Source organism: Manduca sexta, unplaced genomic scaffold (assembly GCF_014839805.1).
Source record: "Manduca sexta isolate Smith_Timp_Sample1 unplaced genomic scaffold, JHU_Msex_v1.0 HiC_scaffold_3180, whole genome shotgun sequence".
NCBI classification, from domain to species: domain Eukaryota; kingdom Metazoa; phylum Arthropoda; class Insecta; order Lepidoptera; family Sphingidae; genus Manduca; species Manduca sexta.
The window spans coordinates 8128-15430 of NW_023594220.1; the positions used below are offsets into that span (position 1 = coordinate 8128).

General features: G+C 34.2%; 1 long non-coding RNA gene across 1 annotated transcript; it reads right to left on the reverse strand.

The window, feature by feature from the left end:
• Positions 1-210: 210 nt before the first annotated feature.
• LOC119192795 lies at positions 211-2265 on the reverse strand. The gene is made up of 2 exons (XR_005113751.1): positions 1917-2265; positions 211-1590 (listed from the first exon to the last, which is right to left on the reverse strand). It is a non-coding gene; the product is annotated as an uncharacterized LOC119192795 (long non-coding RNA).
• Positions 2266-7303: the final 5038 nt, after the last annotated feature.

Below are 7303 nucleotides of genomic sequence, written 5' to 3' on the forward strand. Positions count from 1 at the left end.
AATCACTTAATAATTACAATTATAAATAATTAAAAAATTAAAATAGGAACTTTAAAATGGCGTGCTTATTCATCTTGTAGTTTAATAGAAGAGAAACAATAATTGCTGGAACAGTAGCAGAGAGCTTAGGCCAGTCATAGCTAATAAACACTAAGCAGCATAATGGTGAAATAAAATCATTTTGGGGAGAAACAGTTATTTAAAATCATCTTATTATGCCATTAATTTATTTATTTTTGCTATTTCATTATTCAGAGATATACATAAAGTACAGAATACAAAATTATCATGTACTGCTCTGTGTCGACTCCACTGTGACTTCACTCTAGTAATGTTTTATCATTTGTAAATGTTACTTTTGGACAAGCATATCGATAAACATACCTACACAATAATTGTCATGATTAATGTATTTATATTGCTTGTGTATTATCAGAGTAGAAAACTATCATTTTTAGCCACAAAATATGCTCAAAATAAAAAGTAAATGGTTCACGTTACTAATCACTGGCTACTCTAGATCAGCGCAAAAAGCAATCACTTAGATAAATTAACCACGTAATAAGTATCAAGGTTTAATAAGTACTTTTGTTTTCACTGTCAGATTGCTTTCTACAATATAACATAAATAAAGTATCAGAATGGTTAAATATTTGTGACATCGCATTGTTGCCTTTGCAATATCGGTAGATACATAGAGTAGTCCGAACGAACCTGTGGACCTTAGCTTGGACTGCTTTAGATGATGATATCGTAGCAAGTCATAAGCATAAAGCAAACAGACTATCAACTCCTCTTTTTCGGATGTGATCCAACCGTATGCTAATTTAAAACATCTAAACGAGTACGCAATTAAAACAGATTGTAGACAGTAGGAAACTAAAACTTAGATGAATAAAGCACATTCTACATTCACATACATATTATATAATTATATTTAAAATTAAGTAAATGTTAAGTGTAACCGCGCCAAAACTTCAATCGTGGTCAGACGCAAGTAACTGTAGGCATTACACAGAAAATAAATTAAAATCGGAATCAATACTTAAATAACAAATTATCCAATAGAATATTTGCGACAAACCGAACTACAATTTTACAAAAAATCTTACGAGTGAAAATGTTATATTATTTCAAAGGAAACACATTGTCAGCAAGAATTTTCCACTTACATCTAAGCTATTAATAAAAAAAATATTAAGGTGGAATATTCCAAATGTGTTTGGTATTTTATGTTAAACAATCCTGCATACAGCAAATTAAACGCAGTTACTTTATACATACAGAATGGAAGCTATTGAAGTTACCATGTTTCATGACCATCAATACATGACGGTGCAATCGTTTAAATTTGAACAGTCTTCCGATGCGGAGTCGTCGCGGCGTCGGTGCCGTTATTAGCTGATTGACAATGCGGTGGGTGTGAACAAGCCTTCTCAGCTTGCTAGTAGCGTTTGGGGCGTGTGAGTCACTTGCTAACTCTGATCTATGTCCTCTTTGTGATTGGCGGGCCTACAGTAATGTATGTATGCGTTTATTGTTGAATCGTCATATGTAATAATACAGTTTTCGGTCGCTGAACAGATGCAACTGAAAATTAAAAATGCGTTTTATTAGGTATATATCCTATAATGTTTTATCATAGGAAGGCAGTCATTCATTGCATGTGTTAATGCAGTAAAGTCCAAAAAGTCAACAGAGGAAGAATGTATGCATTATAGGTCGGCACAAAAACTTCAAAAATATAAGTATCTATGCACTGTCTATTCATTATAATGAAATTATAAGACTAAAATTACGCTAGTAAAAATATTTTCGTGATGTTATTTAATCCAGACATGATGTGACTCTCACTTTATCATTGATTAATAGAAATCACGTTGTTAAATAACACACCCTAAAATATTTATACTTACTATGTATTTGTAATATTCATTTCAATATATTTGCTTATAGGTTTGTAGATAGACCAGGCGCAGAGTCTGCTTCGCGCAGATCATGGGCTGATTAGCGGTCTCAGATGCAGTCGTGCTTGATTGCGATTTGAACAACTCCTCATCTTCTGTGTTAACAGCTCGCTGTTAAAACAAAACAACATGTATAAGTGAACAATTTCTTTACTAGAATTTTGCCTAATTAAAAAAGTTACCTTTAACGTACAATAATAAGATATATGCATAGTTTGCTTGTTTCTCATTTATACAGGTATCGTGGAGAACAGAGTATAGCCAAAGCACTCCTGGCTGATGGCACTAGCTATCTAGATCTAGGTCACGTAGATATACTTTCACGATTATTTATATTTTTAAGTTATTACCTAAATTTTTACATATACGAGTAGTGATTCTGATAATGACCTATACTAAAGCAACTATAATATTGCAACTAACTTGAACCTTCCCAATTTGATTTTGTTTTACCAACGTCCGTGTACAAACTTTACTTAATACTCGTTTTAACAATAAAAAAAAACGACTTTTCTGGCAAGTCTTTTTGTTGTTTTGGTTTGCATTATGTCTACTGGTGTTTTAGAAAGTGTATATTGAAACGCCAGAATTAACTTTCTGATAATTGTTACATTTTTAAGTTCATCTAAAAAATATGGTAAGTAGTGTAATTATTGCCTTTCAAGATTTTAATGCAAATAGAAAAAATAATGCGCACCATAAAGCACTTACCTAACTCATTTTTATCGTGTCAAGATACATAGTATATTGTCACAAAGGGCAAGTAAGTTATCGTCCACGCTTACCAGTGCGTCAGTATTATGCAGCGCACACTATTAATTACTATGTACATCCTACATAGTATATAGATAGATATATGAAGTTTTTGTGACCATATCTTTATGTGTAAACATTATTTACAAGAAATGCATCGAGCGTCAACTCGTATTCAAGGTTTCGATAAGTTATGCACCGATAAATAAAACCAACCTCAAGCATGTGTGTAGTACCTATGCCGGCCTTTTTGATAGAATTCACTAAACACAGTCCAAATAAACGGTACATAGCAAACAAATTTTCCAATTAATAGTTTCTATATTGGCCTACATTAACTTTCTTTATTTTTGCAAAAAAAATATGTAGGGACCTTTGTGGCCATTCTGATATGCTAAAGTATAATAGATATACCTATTATTAAGTTTACCAATGTATATCAATACTAATGCAGGCTATATAAAATAAAGATTTGATAGCTGGTTTACATTATATCAGTAGCATTGTGATAGCTGCGGCGATAGCTAGGTGGGAGTGAAATTTACTGCCGCGACGAATGTACGCAGATCCAAAACACAGGGGCGCGCCTCTGACTTTTCTAAAATTCTGTATGTATTCTTTGCGACTTACAACTTGCTACGACAGTGGAGGAAAACATTGTGAAGAAACCTGAATAGTTGAGTTATTCTTTATAAAAATGTTGAGGGTATGTGAAGTCTGCGAATTCGCACTAGACCAGCATGGTGGACTAAGACCTAAACCCACTCAATAGAAGAGAGGCCCGTGCCCAGCAGTGAGAAAATATATACTACAGGGCTGATACTGTTATTATATTAATCTCATTTCAATTACAGTATAGGTAAGCAGTACTGTCCCGTTTATATTAATTTACTGAATGTTGTCTACTATTCCAATTGGTATATTATTTACAAATTAAGCCTCTATTCATGTTACTGAACTGGATTACTCACTAAACCAGTGCCTCCCAGAACTTGTTTACATTATTCCAGTTGTAATCACGAGTAAGATGTTATCACTGGACTGTACTGCCACTTCTATGATGTTAACTGACTATTATTTAATATCGCGTGATTGTTTTGTATATTTTATGGGCAATACGGAGTATCTTAATTTTCACAAATACTTAGCAGTAGAAATTAGAAAGTGTGAATGTAGTGCGAGATATTTTTGCCAAGTAAAGTTTGTGATATGCTAGTAATGTTCAGATACACGTAGAAAACTATTTAACTACTTACTTCAGATAAACTTGAACCTCTATAGACTTTCAGGCTCTAGGTAGAGCCTGAAAGCTTATATCGCTTAACGGCAATAAATACCTATTCATCAAATAAACAAACAAAAAGAAAATGCTATCTATATCTATTTCACTTTCAAATATTCTTTACTGGTATACATATAATTAAATAGAACACAATAAAATTAATTATGTTAAGAGAATCTATTAACCTAAAATTTGGTACATAAATAAGAATATTCTACGCCCCCCTTATCAGTCAGGGGATATTATCGCAAATGAGATGTCATACGACATACGAATCGTAAACGGTGCGCCCTTGAGCGTATCCGAGCGACCGCATCGCGTTCGGAGCGGCGCCGACCGCGGACACCGCGCGCCACGCCCGCCGCGAGCACCACAACGCACAAACCATGAATGAACGGAATGCACAAATGAATGACGAAACCAAAACTATTATCACGTGGAAACGTAGACGCGTTCGCATAACGTGTAAACAGGAAGCTACACAGATTACAGGTTCGTTGACCACCTGTACTCGCACGCGTGTATTTAATTTCACAAATTGCGGCGTAATAAATAGATGGCGCCGATTAATTTGTAAATAACTGGAAAACTACGTCTGACCTCTTGTGTAATGTTTTTGTTATTCTGAAGACGTGAGTATTATATTTAGATAACGTGAAATTGCTGTTGAACATTTTCTTTCCTTCCACTCGTTTCTTGACGCTGTGGTAGTGTGACTGTCATAATAATTTAAATTAAATAAGTACAATTTCTATACAGGCATTTTTATAGTTGTTCAATGTTATCGTCTCTTGGACTATTTTATAATCGCGTAAAACCACCTTAAATAGGCAGTGTCCACCCAGGTCGGACAAAGATTGACAGCTTTTTAAAGTCATTATTGGCTATTGTGTCATGATTACAATGTAAATGAGTTCAAACGATCCAGTTCTAATTTAGTCATCGTCATATACAAGGTAATTTTCATATTGCCTTAATAAATGAAAGTACGACATACTCATCTCTACCTCTGTTAACATTGTGCTAAAAATATTCCATGAATAATAAACATTATCACCAAAGATCGAAAATTGCGGCTTTAAAGACGGTAACTATAAAGTACGAGTAATTATTAGTAAACACTACAATGTTAAAAATAAACTTTTCGGTCAACAATCAAGTACTCAATCAATAATTCGGTTGATCCATCTGTTTAATAACAGACATACAAATTGTGTCTCTAATTACTTTATATTTTGACCGTGATAGTTATAAAAGGATACATAGGAAAATAATAAAATAAAAGACATCAAAATCCCCTTCCCCAAAGACAAAACAATGTTTCAATTAAACTTATGTGTTTAGGCGACCTGAATTTTTTTATTTACCGAACGAATTTTGTGGCTAACTAAACTTAGGTACTATACCGATAGTAGTATCAAAATCATCTTTTAAAACACAGTGTTAAGATGAATAATCGGTACGTTTATATATTATAAATAAATAAATTAGAAAACCGATATGTTATTGTAAATAACAAAACAAAAAATTATAAACACCAACAAGTAAACTTTTATGTGAATATATATGAACAATTCACAAAATTTATCACTGTATAGAAAGAGACTAAGCGACTATGCGGCCAATACCTACTTGCCTCAAATGTATATTACAATAGAAGAGTACAGTTTAAAAATATGGGTTGTGTAACTTAGGTACAAGCGTTAAACTAGGGCCTCGCAACTGATTTAAAACGAGGACTAACATTATGTCATTACACCAAACTAGGAGGAGGTGGAGGTGAATCGAAATAGTATTGCATTATATTTAAATTGTGCTCAAACCCAAGTGGGTTAACACATAATTAACTCAAGTGAGTTAATTATGTGTTAGCCCTACTCTCAAACCTACTATACCTAGTCTTGCCATAAATATTGTAATAAAGAAAAAAGAAAATTGTTAACTGCAAATAACATTTATTACTTTTACAGTGTGTCAGTTTAATACATAAATATAAAACAATTAAAAATATAAAAGCTTATTCGAAGTGGTCTCCATTGGCTGCAATACAGTCCTTTAAACGATGAGGCCAGTTATCAATAGAAGCACGCACTCTTTCCATGGGAAAATTCTTCACTGCCAATCGTATAGATTGTTTTAGGGACTCAAATTATCATGGCGTTTAGAGCAAGCTGTACTCTCTAAAACTGACCACAAATCATAATCCAGCGGATTAAGATCGGGACTAGACGACGGCCAGTCTTCAGCTCTGATGAAGTCCGAAACGTTCGATGCCAACCAAGACTGCGTGGACCGAGCTTTATGACCCGGCGCCGAGTCTTGCTGGAAGGACCATACTTGGTTATTGAACATGGTGATGTTAAGGGGCTTAACTACCTTCTCAAGAATGGTATCTTGATACACTTGTGCCGATGTTTTGATACCTTTTTCACAAAAATATGGCTCAGTCACTCCTTCATAGCTAACACCCCACCAAACCATCACTGAAGTCGGATAATGTCCACGTTGCACTCTGTCGACTAATTGGGAAGCTTCCTTAGAGCTTTGAGCATAAATACGGTCATTTTGTTTGTTAAAATGTTGCTCAATTGTAAAAATTTTCTCATCCGTAAACAAAATTTTTCTGTGACCTCCCTTTGCGTACCGCTTCAGTAGTTGTTTCGATTTTACCACCCTATTCTTCTTTAAATTATCAGTTAAGAAATGGCCAGTGCGTCTCTTATAGGCTGCAAGTCCTAAGTCATCTTTTAAAATACGCGACATGGTTCTAGGTGCTATCTTCATTTCGAGATAAAATCTTTTGCTTTCGGACAGGATTTCTTCGAATTCTTTCCTTACTGCTTTGACCACCTTTTTCGTACGAACACTACGTGGACGGCCAGATCTTTTCTGTCACAAACAGAGGAGGTCTCATTGTACCTATTAATAGCCCGGTACACAAACATTTTACTAATACCAAGTGTATGGAGAGTTTTAAAATTGCATTTGGCTCCATACCTACTTTGTGTAATGCTATCACAGCGATTCGGTTCTCTTTATCACCCCACACCATTTTAATATCGCAAAATATTTTACAATGTATTGGCGCCAAAATGAGAAAACACAATGAACAATCGTATAAAAATGACAGATTCGAAATTCAAATGTAATATTTTTTTATAATTAAGTGTAACAGTATTTATGGCCAGACTAAGTATACTAAAATCTGGTTACGCCCGTGATAAGTATGTGCTTACAGCAGGTGGAAACATTACTCAAACCTTTCATTTGAACTGATTGCAACCTTTTCAGGCTGTTATTC